Below are 15,730 nucleotides of genomic sequence, written 5' to 3' on the forward strand. Positions count from 1 at the left end.
ATAACAGTACTTAACTGCAATGTTTATATAGGTCTAGAAATATTTAAACATTGCAATCTTTATAAAATAATTGTAAAAAAATGTGAGGGGGGACTAATGATTTCTATTTTTTAACTGGGGCAGCACAGCATTAAACAGTTTGGAGACCACTGCTTTACAGCATAAGATTCTGGGTGGCCATCTGTTCTAGAGCTTTGTTATGAACTGATTCACAGTTGGTGTCTTGATGTTAGTTGGTTGTCTGATGCTATATATCACTTTAACTAAATTCAAAGGAAAACTTACCTTGGAGTGGTCATTCCTGTGGAAAATCTTAACACTGGCTACGAATGCCTGAAGAGGACAGTCAACTTGACCACCAGCTTCCTTGTGTACCCAGCTAGCACCTGGATGTCACCAGGACCGAGACACAGATGGTGAAGTTCTACTACCTACATGAAACATTCTTTACTCCTTTTCCTGTCTGTGGGAGCTGCTTCAGTTAGCTTGGAAATGGGATGGAGAAAAAAGTTTGGAAATCTCCAGAATGGTCAATTGCTGTTCTTTCTTTTTTAAATTGCGCTAGAGCTGACATTGTTGCAGTCATGTTGAAGCTGAGAGCTGATATTGCTGCCAATATTTTTACATTGCATCTTAATCTGGGAAGCTTTCCAGCAAGTCTTTGCTTTCTTTGATCTACATCGAACCTGATGTTGTTGCCATCACCCTGAAGCAGCATGGCAGCCATCTTAGTCTGGGAAGTCTTTGTTGGCAGATCAAGCGTCATTTCTTACACAATGTGAGAGCCATTTTCCTTTGGGTATTGTGTGACGCTGTGTGCCGACATTTTGTGCAAAAAGGCAGTTGGAAATCGGTTTAAGTATCAGCAATTGAGAAACTGTATTCTCATTGAGCAGCAGCGAAGAGGCAGTGTGGATATTCATGCAGCTGGCTTGTACAATCCTATGTATGTCATCCTTTACAGTGCAGAGTTCTAAGTGCCATCTGTTCTGGAGCATTGAAATCAAATGATTGTCAGTTGCTCCCTGGATTCCACTGAGGTTAGTTGATGGTCTGATGCTGTATAACTGTTAGAAATGGCGGCTCTAGTTGGCAGTGGTTTGCACCTTGTCTAAGTAGGGACCCTCACTCTAGTCAGGGTAAGGGAGCCATATAGCTAAGGTAACTGCTGCTCACCCCCTTGGTAGCTTGGCTCAAGCAGTCAAACTTATCTCAGAGGCAATGTGTAAAGTATTTGTACACACACACACAGTAACAGAGTGAAAACACTACAAAAGGACTCCACACTGGTTCAAAACAATGTGTAATATTTATCTGAGTAAAACAAGACCAAAACGACAAAAATAAATTGCATCTGTCCCTTACTGGCAGGGGAGGTGATGCATTGATTCTCTCCTCACAGGAAAGGCGATGTGTTGATTTCCAGACATGCAGCCTCAGTTTCTTGCTGCGGTGCAGGGTTGTAGGAAAGTACCATCTTGCCTGGCATGTTACCCCCATATTTCACTGTATATATGTTGTTTTAGTTGTATGTGTCACTGGGACCCTGTCAGCCAGGGCCCCAGTGCTCATAAGTGTGCCCTGTATGTGTTACCTGTGTTATGACTAACTGTCTCACTGAGGCTCTGCTAATCAGAACCTCAGTGGTTATGCTCTCTCATTTCTTTCCAAATTGTCACTAACAGGCTAGTGACCAATTTTACCAATTTACATTGGCTTACTGGAACACCCTTATAATTCCCTAGTATATGGTACTAAGGTACCCAGGGTATTGGGGTTCCAGGAGATCCCTATGGGCTGCAGCATTTCTTTTGCCACCCATAGGGAGCTCTGACAATTCTTACACAGGCTTGCCACTGCAGCCTGAGTGAAATAACGTCCACGTTATTTCACAGCCATTTTACATGGCACTTAAGTAACTTATAAGTCACCTATATGTCTAACCTTTACCTGGTAAAGGTTGGGTGCTAAGTTACTTAGTGTGTGGGCACCCTGGCACTAGCCAAGGTGCCCCCACATTGTTCAGGGCCAATTCCCCGGACTTTGTGAGTGCGGGGACACCATTACACGCGTGCACTACATATAGGTCACTACCTATGTGTAGCTTCACAATGGTAACTCCGAATATGGCCATGTAACATGTCTAAGATCATGGAATTGCCCCACCAATGCCATCCTGGTATTGGGGAGACAATCCCATGATTCCCCGGGTCTCTAGCACAGACCCGGGTACTGCCAAACTGCCTTTCCCGGGGTTTCACTGCAGCTGCTGCTGCTGCCAACCCCTCAGACAGGTTTCTGCCCTCCTGGGGTCCAGCCAGGCTTGGCCCAGGAAGGCAGAACAAAGGACTTCCTCAGAGAGAGGGTGTTACACCCTCTCCCTTTGGAATAAGGTGTCAGGGCTGGGGAGGAGTAGCCTCCCCCAGCCTCTGGAAATGCTTTCATGGGCACACATGGTGCCCATCTCTGCATAAGCCAGTCTACACCGGTTCAGGGATCCCTCAGCCCTGCTCTGGCGCAAAACTGGACAAAGGAAAGGGGAGTGACCACTCCCCTGACCTGCACCTCCCCTGGGAGGTGCCCAGAGCTCCTCCAGTGTGCTCCAGACCTCTGCCATCTTGGAAACAGAGGTGCTGCTGGCACACTGGACTGCTCTGAGCGGCCAGGGCCAGCAGGTGACATCAGAGACTCCTTCTGATAGGCTCCTTCAGGTGTTGCTAGCCTATCCTCTCTCCTAGGTAGCCAGATCTCCTTTTCTGGCTATTTAGGGTCTCTGCTCTGGGGAATTCCTTAGATAACGAATGCAAGAGATCATCAGAGTTCCTCTGCATCTCTCTCTTCACCTTCTGCCAAGGAATCGACTGCTGACCGCTCTGGAAGCCTGCAAAACTGCAACAAAGTAGCAACAACGACTACTGCGACACTGTAACGCTGATCCAGCCGCCTTCTTGACTGTTTTTCTGGTGGTGCATGCTGTGGGGGTAGTCTGCCTCCTCTCTGCACTAGAAGCTTCGAAGAAATCTCCCGTGGGTCGACGGAATCTTCCCCCTGCAACCACAGGCACCAAAGAACTGCATCACCGGTCCTCTGGGTCTCCTCTCAGCACGACGAGCGAGGTCCCTTGAACTCAGCAACTCTGTCCAAGTGACTCCCACAGTCCAGTGACTCTTCAGTCCAAGTTTGGTGGAGGTAAGTCCTTGCCTCCCCACGCCAGACTGCATTGCTGCGAACCGCGTGTTTTGCAGCTACTCCGGCTCCTGTGCACTCACCGAGGATTTCCTTCGTGCACAGCCAAGCCTCTAACCTGCATTGCACGACCTCCTGAGTTGTCCTCCGACGGCGTGGGACTCTCTTGTGCAACTTCGGGTGAGCACCGATTCACTCCACTTCGTAGTGCCTGTTCCGGCACGTCTGCGGGTGCTGCTTGCTTCTGAGTGGGCTCCTTCTCTTGCTGGGCGCCCCCTCTGTCTCCTCACGCAATTGGCGACATCCTGGTCCCTCCTGGGCCACAGCAGCATCCAAAAACCCTAACCGCGACCCTTGCAGCTAGCAAGGCTTGTTTGCGGTCTTTCTGCGGGAAAACACTTCTGCACGACTCTTCACGACGTGGGACATCCATCCTCCAAAGGGGAAGTTTCTAGCCCTTGTCGTTCATGCAGAATCCTCAGCTTCTACCATCCGGTGGCAGCTTCTTTGCATCCACAGCTGGCATTTCCTTGGCATCAGCCCACTCCCGACTTGATCGTGACTTTTGGACTTGGTCCCCTTGTTCCACAGGTATTCTCGTCTGGAAATCCATCGTTGTTGCATTGCTGGTGTTGGTCTTTCCTGCAGAATCCCCCTATCACGACTTCTGTGCTCTTTGGGGAACTTAGGTGCACTTTGCACCCACTTTTCAGGGTCTTGGGGTGGGCTATTTTTCTAACCCTCACTGTTTCCTTACAGTCCCAGCGACCCTCTACGAGGTCACATAGGTTTGGGGTCCATTCGCGGTTCGCATTTCACTTCTAGAGTATATGGTTTGTGTTGCCCCTATCCCTATGTGCCCCCATTGCATTCTATTGGGACTATACATTGTTTGCACTGTTTTCTATTGCTATTACTGCATATTTTGGTATTGTGTACATATATCTTGTGTATATTTGCTATCCTCATACTGAGGGTACTCACTGAGATACTTTTGGCATATTGTCATAAAAATAAAGTACCTTTATTTTTAGTATATCTGTGTATTGGGTTTTCTTATGATATTGTGCATATGACACTAGTGGTACTGTAGGAGCTTCACTCGTCTCCTAGTTCAGCCTAAGCTGCTCTGCTAAGCTACCTTTTCTATCAGCCTAAGCTGCTAGACACCCCTCTATACTAATAAGGGATACCTGGGCCTGGTGCAAGGTGTAAGTACCCCTTGGTACTCACTACAAGCCAGTTCAGCCTCCTACATTGGTTGTGCAGCAGTGGGATAAGTACTTTGCAACTACTTACCACTTTTGTCATTGTACTTTTCATAAGAGAAAAATATACAAAACAAGTTCAGTGTATGTACACCTAACCAAAACGTTTTGCTTTTCTTCTCTCACTTCTTTACTAAGTGCTGAAAAGTACCTCTAAACTTTCAAAAAGTTCTTAAAAAGTTTTTAAAGTTTTTTTTTCCTGTTCTTTAAAAAGTTCTAAAAACTTTTTCTTTCTTTTTCTATCCCTTAAACACTTTCTATAATGTCTGGCACAGGCCAAACTGTTGATCTGTCCAAGACTGCTTATGATCACCTTAGCTGGAAGGCAGCAAGGAGTCTCTGTGTAGAAAGAGGTTTAGGGGTAGGGAAGAATCCCTCTAGAGAACTATTAGTTAACATGCTAGTTGAACAAGACAAGACTTTTGTTGGTACTTCTGGTGAGAAATTAGCTGATGGTTCCCACTCTGATTCTGGGGCACCCCTAGCAAAAGAGTTGGGAGGGAATCTTTCCAACCTGCCCCTTAGCAGGCCACCTAGCATAGCTGGTACTGATGTGAATTCACATCACAGTAAGAGTGTTGCTTCACATCACAGTAATAGTGTTGTTACTCATCACAGTAGAAGTGTCACTTCTGTAGGTCAGAATGTTAGTGTGCCATCTGTTAGGGCCAGGTGTCCTTCTGTTCATTCTCACCATTCCTCTGTTTCAAGACATGCCCTACCCACCCACCATGATGACAGAGTGTTAGAAAGGGAGCTCAATAGATTGAGAGTGGAACAATCCAGGCTGAAGCTCAAGAAGCAACAGCTGGATTTACATAGGCAGTCCTTGGAAATAGAAAGAGAAAGACAGAAATTGGGTTTAGAAACCCATGGTGGCAGCAGCAGTATTCCAAATAGTCATCCTGCAAAAGAGCATGATTCTAGGAATCTGCACAAGATAGTTCTCCCTTACAAGGAGGGGGATGACATTAACAAGTGGTTTGCTGCACTTGAGAGGGCCTGTGTTGTACAGGAGGTCCCTCAAAGGCAGTGGGCTGCTATCCTATGGCTATCTTTCAGTGGAAAGGGTAGGGATAGGCTCCTTACTGTAAAAGAAAGTGAGGCCAATGATTTCAAAGTTCTTAAGAATGCACTCCTAGATGGTTATGGCTTAATCACTGAACAGTACACGATAAGGTTCAGAGAAACCAAAAAGGAGTCTTCACAAGACTGGGTAGACTTTGTTGACCATTCAGTGAAGGCCTTGGAGGGGTGGTTACATGGCAGTAAAGTTGCTGACTATGAAAGCCTGTATAACTTAATCCTGAGAGAGCATATTCTTAATAATTCTGTGTCTGATTTGTTACAAGAATTGGGAAAGAAGGCAGACAAATGGGTCAGAACAAGGGTGAACAGAAAAGTTCATACAGGGGGTGACAAAGATGGCAAGAAGAAGGATGGTAAGTCTTCTGACAAGGGTGGGCACAAATCTAAAAATGAGTCTTCATCAGGCCCACAAAAACACTCTGGTGGGGGTGGTGGGCCCAAATCCTCTTCAAATCAAAACAAAGAAAAGAAATCATGGTGCTATTTATGTAAAATAAAAGGCCATTGGACAACAGATCCCAGTTGTCCAAAGAAAAGCACCGAGGGGCATATTTATACTCCGTTTGCGCCGGAATTGCGTCGTTTTTTTTAACGCAATTTCGACGCAAAACTAACTCCATATTTATACTTTGGCGTTAGACGCGTCTAGCGCCAAAGTCCATGGAGTTTGCGTCATTTTTTAGCGTGGACACCTACTTTGCGTTAATGAGATGCAAGGTAGGCGTTCACGTCTAAAAAATCGACTCCGAGGCATGTGCGTCGGATTTATACTCCCGGGCAAAATTCACGCCCGGGAGTGGGCGGGTCAAAAAAAATGACGTACGGCCGCTTTTGCGCCGTTTTTTAGCGCCTGCAAAAGGCAGGCGTTAAGGGACCTGTGGGCTCTGAAGGAGCCCAGACGTGCCCTCCCATGCCCCCAGGGACCCCCCCTGTCACCCTTGCCCACCCCAGGAGGACACCCAAGGCTGGAGGGACCCATCCCAGGGACATTAAGGTAAGTTCAGGTAAGTGTTTTTTTTTTTTTTTTGTGGCATAGGGGGGCCTGATTTGTGCCCGCCTACATGCCACTATGCCCAATGACCATGCCCCGGGGACAGAAGTCCCCTGGGCATGGCCATTGGGCAAGGGGGCATGACTCCTGTCTTTGCTAAGACAGGAGTCATTTCTATGGGGGTTGGGAGTGAAAAAAAATGGCGCAAATCGGGTTGAGGCGAAAAAAGTGCCCCAACCTGACTTGCCCCATTTCTTGACGCCCAAGCCCCATATCCCCCTACGCCGGCACTGCCTGGTGTACGTCGTTTTTTTCCACGCACACCAGGCAGCGCCGGCGGCTAACGCCGGCTAACGTCATTGAATAAATACGGCGCCCGCATGGCGCTTCAGAATGGCGTTAGCCGGCGCTAATTCTTTTGACGCAAAACTGCGTTAGCGCAGTTTTGCGTCAAAAAGTATAAATATAGGCCCAAGCCTCCTACCACTAAAACCCCTGCTGCTACACCTAGTGCCCCTAGTTATAGCAGTGGTGGTGGGAGCAAACCTACTAATAACCAATCCAAGGGAGTAGCTGGGCTCACTTTTGGTAACTTAGTTGGGGTTGGTCTTGTTAGGGAGACCACAGAGGCTGTGTTAGTCTCTGAGGGGGCTATTGATTTAGCCACCTTGGTTGCTTGTCCCCTTAACATGGATAAGTACAAGCAACTACCCCTAATAAATGGTGTTGAGGTTCAGGCCTACAGGGACACAGGTGCCAGTGTTACAATGGTAATAGAGAAACTGGTCCACCCTGAACAACACCTACTTGGTCACCAGTACCAAGTAACCGATGCTCATAACAACACACTTAGCCACCCCATGGCTGTTGTAAATCTCAACTGGGGGGGGGTTACTGGTCCAAAGAAAGTTGTGGTTGCCTCAGATTTACCTGTAGACTGTCTACTAGGAAATGATTTAGAGACATCAGCTTGGTCAGATGTGGAGTTGGAGGCTCATGCAGCAATGCTGGGCATTCCAGGGCATATTTTTGCTTTAACCAGGGCTCAGGCCAAAAAGCAAAAAGGACAGGGTGACTTGGATCCTGGAAGAATGGACCAAGTGCTCCCTAAAGCTAGGGCTAGTAGAAGTAAATCACTACCTACTATCCCTCCCTCTACAGTGGATTCAACTTCTGAGGAAGAAGAATTTCCACCCTGTGCAGAACCTACACCAGAGGAGCTTGAAGCAGACACTGCTGAGCTTTTGGGTGAAGGGGGGCCTGCCAGGGAGGAGCTGAGTGTGGCACAGCATACCTGTCCCACACTAGAGGGTCTAAGGCAGCAAGCTGTCAAACAAGCAAATGGGGATGTCAGTGACTCTCACAGAGTTTACTGGGAGGACAACCTCTTGTACACTGAAGCAAGGGATCCAAAACCTGGAGCTGCCAGGAGATTGGTGATTCCTCAGGAGTACAGAAAGTTCCTCCTAACTCTAGCCCACGACATTCCCTTAGCTGGACATTTGGGGCAAATGAAAACTTGGGACAGGCTTGTTCTCTTGTTTCATTGGCCTAGAATGTCAGAGGACACAAAAGAATTTTGTAAGTCCTGTGAAACCTGTCAAGCCAGTGGCAAGACAGGTGGCACTCCAAAGGCACACCTTATCCCACTGCCTGTGGTTGGGGTTCCCTTTGAAAGGGTAGGGGTTGACATAGTTGGCCCCCTTGACCCTCCTACTGCTTCAGGCAATAGGTTTATCTTGGTGGTAGTGGACCATGCCACCAGATATCCTGAAGCAATTCCTCTAAGGACCACTACAGCTCCTGCAGTGGCAAAGGCCCTCCTGGCAATCTTTTCCAGGGTGGGCTTTCCAAAAGAGGTAGTATCAGACAGAGGAAGCAATTTCATGTCTGCTTACTTAAAGGCCATGTGGAAGGAGTGTGGTGTTACATACAAGTTCACCACACCCTATCATCCACAAACAAATGGACTGGTGGAGAGATTTAACAAAACTCTCAAAGGCATGATTATGGGACTCCCTGAAAAACTCAGCAGGAGATGGGATATCCTGTTACCTTGCCTCCTTTTTGCTTACAGGGAGGTACCCCAAAAAGGAGAGGGCTTCAGCCCCTTTGAACTCCTATTTGGACACCCTGTGAGAGGTCCTCTAACACTTGTTACGGAGGGTTGGGAACAACCTTTAAAAGCTCCAAAGCAAGACATAGTGGACTATGTACTTGGCCTCAGATCTAGGATGGATGAGTACATGAAAAAGGCCAGTAAAAACCTTCAGGCCAGCAAAGAGCCCCAAAAGCAATGGCATGACCAGAAGGCTGTTTTGGTTCAGTACCAACCAGGGCAGAAAGTGTGGGTCTTGGAGCCTGTGGCACCAAGAGCACTTCAAGACAAATGGAGTGGACCCCACATAATTGTTGAAAAGAAGGGTGAAGTCACCTACTTAGTTGACTTAGGCACTGTCAGGAGTCCCCTTAGGGTGCTCCATGTCAATCGCCTGAAACCCTACTATGACGGGGCTGATCTCACCCTGCTCATGGCAACAGATGAGGGACAGGAAGAAGAGAGTGACCCTCTCCCTGATCTCTTCTCTTCCACAGAACAAGATGCTCTAGTGGAAGGTGTAGTTTTGGCAGATTGTCTTACTGCTGAGCAGAAAGACCACTGCATAAATCTCCTGGGTCAGTTTTCTGAACTCTTCTCTACTGTGCCAGTCACCACTTCTTGGTGTGAGCACACTATAGATACTGGAGACAGCTTGCCTGTCAAAACTAAGATCTATAGGCAGCCTGACCATGTCAGAGATTGCATAAAGCAAGAAGTACAGAAAATGCTTGAACTGGGAGTGGTTGAGCACTCTGAAAGTCCATGGGCCTCTCCTGTGGTACTTGTACCAAAACCTCATTCCAAGGATGGAAAGAAGGAAATGCGGTTTTGTGTAGACTATAGAGGTCTCAACCAGGTAACCAAAACTGATGCTCACCCTATACCCAGGGCAGATGAGCTAATAGATACACTGGCATCTGCCAAGTATCTAAGCACCTTTGATTTGACTGCAGGGTATTGGCAGATCAAGTTATCATAGGATGCAAAAGCAAAAACTGCATTTTCAACCATTGGAGGCCATTACCAATTCACAGTAATGCCTTTTGGATTGAAAAATGCACCTGCCACTTTTCAGAGGTTGGTGAATACAGTCCTACAAGGGCTGGAAGCTTTTAGTGCAGCATATCTAGACGATATAGCTGTCTTTAGCTCCAGCTGGGATGATCACCTGGTCCACCTATGGAAAGTTTTGGAGGCCCTGCAAAAGGCAGGCCTCACTATCAAGGCTTCAAAGTGCCAGATAGGGCAGGAGAAGGTGGTTTATCTGGGACACCTGGTAGGTGGAGAACAGATTGCACCACTTCAGGGGAAAATCCAAACTATTATAGATTGGGTTCCCCCTACAACTCAGACCCAGGTGAGAGCCTTCTTAGGCCTCACTGGGTATTACAGGAGGTTCATAAAGAACTATGGCTCCATTGCAGCCCCGCTTAATGACCTCACATCTAAGAAAATGCCTAAAAAGGTATTGTGGACAGCTAGCTGTCAGAAAGCTTTTGAGGAGCTGAAGCAGGCCATGTGCTCTGCACCTGTCCTGAAAAGCCCCTGTTACTCCAAAAAATTCATTGTCCAAACTGATGCATCTGAATTAGGGGTAGGGGCAGTCTTATCACAACTTAATTCTGAGGGCCAGGATCAACCTGTTGCTTTTATCAGCAGGAGGTTGACCCCTAGAGAAAAGCGTTGGTCTGCCATAGAGAGGGAGGCCTTTGCTGTGGTCTGGGCACTGAAGAAGTTGAGGCCATACCTGTTTGGCACTCACTTCATTGTTCAGACAGACCACAAACCTCTACTTTGGCTAAAACAAATGAAAGGTGAAAACCCTAAATTATTGAGGTGGTCCATATCTCTACAGGGAATGGATTATACAGTGGAACATAGACCTGGGAGTACCCACTCCAATGCAGATGGACTCTCCAGATATTTCCACTTAGACAATGAAGACTCATCAGTCACGGCTAGTCTTATTGTCCATCGTTTGAGGGGGGAGGGGGGTTGTGTAGGAAAGTACCATCTTGCCTGGCATGTTACCCCCATATTTCACTGTATATATGTTGTTTTAGTTGTATGTGTCACTGGGACCCTGCCAGCCAGGGCCCCAGTGCTCATAAGTGTGCCCTGTATGTGTTACCTGTGTTATGACTAACTGTCTCACTGAGGCTCTGCTAATCAGAACCTCAGTGGTTATGCTCTCTCATTTCTTTCCAAATTGTCACTAACAGGCTAGTGACCAATTTTACCAATTTACATTGGCTTACTGGAACACCCTTATAATTCCCTAGTATATGGTACTAAGGTACCCAGGGTATTGGGGTTCCAGGAGATCCCTATGGGCTGCAGCATTTCTTTTGCCACCCATAGGGAGCTCTGACAATTCTTACACAGGCCTGCCACTGCAGCCTGAGTGAAATAACGTCCACGTTATTTCACAGCCATTTTACACTGCACTTAAGTAACTTATAAGTCACCTATATGTCTAACCTTTACCTGGTAAAGGTTGGGTGCTAAGTTACTTAGTGTGTGGGCACCCTGGCACTAGCCAAGGTGCCCCCACATTGTTCAGGGCCAATTCCCCGGACTTTGTGAGTGCGGGGACACCATTACACGCGTGCACTACATATAGGTCACTACCTATGTGTAGCTTCACAATGGTAACTCCGAATATGGCCATGTAACATGTCTAAGATCATGGAATTGCCCCACCAATGCCATCCTGGTATTGGGGAGACAATCCCATGATTCCCCGGGTCTCTAGCACAGACCCGGGTACTGCCAAACTGCCTTTCCCGGGGTTTCACTGCAGCTGCTGCCAACCCCTCAGATAGGTTTCTGCCCTCCTGGGGTCCAGCCAGGCTTGGCCCAGGAAGGCAGAACAAAGGACTTCCTCAGAGAGAGGGTGTTACACCCTCTCCCTTTGGAATAAGGTGTCAGGGCTGGGGAGGAGTAGCCTCCCCCAGCCTCTGGAAATGCTTTGATGGGCACAGATGGTGCCCATCTCTGCATAAGCCAGTCTACACCGGTTCAGGGATCCCTCAGCCCTTCTCTGGCGCGAAACTGGACAAAGGAAAGGGGAGTGACCACTCCCCTGCCCTGCACCTCCCCTCGGAGGTGCCCAGAGCTCCTCCAGTGTGCTCCAGACCTCTGCCATCTTGGAAACAGAGGTGCTGCTGGCACACTGGACTGCTCTGAGTGGCCAGGGCCAGCAGGTAACGTCAGAGACTTCTTCTGATAGGCTCCTTCAGGTGTTGCTAGCCTATCCTCTCTCCTAGGTAGCCAAACCTCCTTTTCTGGCTATTTAGGGTCTCTGCTTTGGGGAATTCTTTAGATAACGAATGCAAGAGCTCATCAGAGTTCCCCTGCATCTCTCTCTTCACCTTCTGCCAAGGAATCGACTGCTGACCGCGCTGGAAGCCTGCAAAACTGCAACAAAGTAGCAACGACGACTACTGTGACACTGTAACGCTGATCCAGCTGCCTTCTCGACTGTTTTCCTGGTGGTGCATGCTGTGGGGGTAGTCTGCCTCCTCTCTGCACTAGAAGCTCTGAAGAAATCTCCAGTGGGTCGACGGAATCTTCCCCCTGCAACCGCAGGCACCAAAGAACTGCATCACCGGTCCTCTGGGTCTCCTCTCAGCACGACGAGCGAGGTCCCTTGAACTCAGCAACTCTGTCCAAGTGACTCCCACAGTCCAGTGACTCTTCAGTCCAAGTTTGGTGGAGGTAAGTCCTTGCCTCCCCATGCCAGACTGCATTGCTGGGAACCGCGTGTTTTGCAGCTACTCCAGCTCCTGTGCACTCACCGAGGATTTCCTTCATGCACAGCCAAGCCTGGGTCCCCGGCACTCTAACCTGCATTGCACGACCTCCTGAGTTGTCCTTCGGCGGCGTGGGACTCTCTTGTGCAACTTCGGGTGAGCACCGATTCACTCCACTTTGTAGTGCCTGTTCCGGCACTTCTGTGGGTGCTGCTTGCTTCTGAGTGGGCTCCTTCTCTTGCTGGGCGCCCCCTCTGTCTCCTCACGCAATTGGCGATATCCTGGTCCCTCCTGGGCTACAGCAGCATCCAAAAACCCTAACCCCAACCCTTGCAGCTAGCAAGGCTTGTTTGCGCTCTTTCTGCAGGAAAACACTTCTGCACGACTCTTCACGACGTGGGACATCCATCCTCCAAAGGGGAAGTTTCTAGCCCTTGTCGTTCGTGCAGAATCCTCAGCTTCTACCATCCGGTGGCAGCTTCTTTGCATCCACAGCTGGCATTTCCTGGGCATCTGCCCACTCCCGACTTGATCGTGACTTTTGAACTTGGTCCCCTTGTTCCACAGGTACTCTTGTCTGGAAATCCATTGTTGTTGCATTGCTGGTGTTGGTCTTTCCTGCAGAATTCCCCTATCACGACTTCTGTGCTCTTTGGGGAACTTAGGTGCACTTTGCACCCACTTTTCAGGGTCTTGGAGTGGGCTATTTTTCTAACCCTCACTGTTTCCTTACAGTCCCAGCGACCCTCTACGAGGTCACATAGGTTTGGGGTGCATTCGTGGTTCGCATTCCACTTCTAGAGTATATGGTTTGTGTTGCCCCTATCCCTATGTGCCCCCATTGCATTCTATTGTGACTATACATTGTTTGCACTGTTTTCTATTGCTATTACTGCATATTTTGGTATTGTGTACATATATCTTGTGTATATTTGCTATCCTCATACTGAGGGTACTCACTGAGATACTTTTGGCATATTGTCATAAAAATAAAGTACCTTTATTTTTAGTATATCTGTGTATTGTGTTTTCTTATGATATTGTGCATATGACACTAGTGGTACTGTAGGAGCTTCACTCGTCTCCTAGTTCAGCCTAAGCTGCTCTGCTAAGCTACCTTTTCTATCAGCCTAAGCTGCTAGACACCCCTCTACACTAATAAGGGATACCTGGGCCTGGTGCAAGGTGTAAGTACCCCTTGGTACTCACTACAAGCCAGTCCAGCCTCCTACAAGGGTCGATGAAAAATTGACGCCGAAGGACGATACGTGGAAAATCCAGATGCCTTTGTTGATGGAGCTGTGGTGAAACAGGCACTGCACCAATTCTGCATCCGCAAGACAGGCGCTGCGTCTATTTTTCAACTGCTGGGCGTCACTGTGTGGATTTTCTCCTTTAGGTCACCAGCTTACACTTTCAAGGACCCAGGGACTGGAGTTGGCACCACTTGGCAAGTGAGGGGTCTCAGCAGAAGAGCCCATGCACTGGCAAATACAGTCTTTGATGTCCCTGAGACTTCTTAACAAGAGGCAAGCTCAGTTCAAGCCCTTGGAGAACCTTGGAAAGCAGGATGTAGAAAACAAAGTCTAGTCCTTTCTCTCCCACGACAGAAGCAGTAAGCAGCAGGCCAGCACAACAGCTCTTCTTCCTGGCAGAATGATCTCAGTCCAGAAGTGTTCTAACTATGTGGTGTTAGAGGTCCAGTACTTATACCTATTACTGTCTTTGAAGTAGGCAAACTTCAAAGATAAGTCTTTGTAGTGCACAAGACCCTGCCTTTCCCTGCTCTGGCCCCATACACACTCCAGGGGGTTGGAAACTGCTTTGTGTGAGGAAAGGTGTAAGTGTCAGCTCCCCCCACCACCCTAACACAGGAAGACCCATCAGGAAATGCAAAACACACCTCAGCTCCCTTTGTGTAACTGTCTAGAGAGAATTCACAAACAGCCCAACTGTCATTCTGACCCAGACGTGTATTTCACAGACAGGCAGAGGCACAGAATGGTTAAGCAAGAAAATACCCACTTTCTAAAAGTGGCATTTTCAAACTCACAATTCAAAAACCAACTCACAAAACGTTGTTTTTCTAAATTGTGAGTTCATAGACTCCAAACGCCAAGTCTCTATCTGCTCCCAATGGTAAATTACACTTAAAAGATATTTCAAAGCAATCCCCATATTGGGAGAGATAGTCCTTGCAATAGAGAAACACAAATTTAGCAGTATTTCACTATCAGGAAATTTAAGACACACCAGAACATGTTCTGCATTTTAAATACACTGCACCCCGCCCATGGGGCTGCATTGAGCCTACCTTAGGGGTGGCATACATGTAGTAAAAGGGAAGGTTTGGGCCTGGCAGGTGGGTGCACTTGCCAGGTCAATGTGGCAATTTAAAACTGCACACACAGGCACTGAGACATGTTTGCAGGGCTACTGGTGTGGGTGGCACAATCAGTGCGGCAGGCCCACTGGTAGCATTTGATTTACAGGCCTTGGGCACAACTGGTGCACTATACTAGGTACTTACTAGTAAATCAGATACACCCATCATGGCAAAAACAATCACCAATGCATTTTAGACAGAGAGCATATGCACTTTAGCATTGGTTAGAAGTGGTAAAGTGCCCAGAGTCCTAAAGTTCACAAAGCAGGTCAGACAAAATAGGGGGAAGAAGACAAAAAGTTCATGGATAACCCTGCAAAAAGAGCCAGGTCCAACAATGTCACTGTAAATAAGTTCAAAGGAAAACTTACCTTGGATAGATCCTTCGTGTGGAAGATCTTAACGGAAAGCTCAGGGCTGAACCTTGTTGCTTTTGTGACGTGGAGGTGCTCTGGTAATCTTATATTGAAATTGCTAACATTTTTGGTTGGGGAGGACATTGTAAGGAGAATCTGAATGTTTGAAGTCAAACATGAAACATTACAAAATGTCAAATCCTCATTATACAAAACCCCACAGCGAATTTAAAGTAGGATGTTCTCATTATTTGTGTGCTTCTGCTCCTACCTCAGTCTGCGACTCTCTTCACTTCACAATCACTCTGCCAACCAGCATCTCTTCACCTCTTCTTCTCTTCACATTGGCTGTATCTCTTCATTATCGCATCTTCCTAAGTCTCACTAACTCTTCACTATCCTATCTTTCCACAGCCCCAGCATCACTCCGATTCCCCAAAATTTGTCTGCGGTCCTGCATCGTGTCACTAACATCTATCTACAGCCTCTGAATCTCTTCACTGTCCCATATCCCCATAACATCTATCCTTACTTTGAATCTCTTCACAGCCTCATCTTTCAACAATGTCACATCTGTCTACAGCTCACATACTGTCAA

This window comes from Pleurodeles waltl, chromosome 3_1 (genome assembly GCF_031143425.1).
Source record: "Pleurodeles waltl isolate 20211129_DDA chromosome 3_1, aPleWal1.hap1.20221129, whole genome shotgun sequence".
In the NCBI taxonomy this organism is placed as follows: domain Eukaryota; kingdom Metazoa; phylum Chordata; class Amphibia; order Caudata; family Salamandridae; genus Pleurodeles; species Pleurodeles waltl.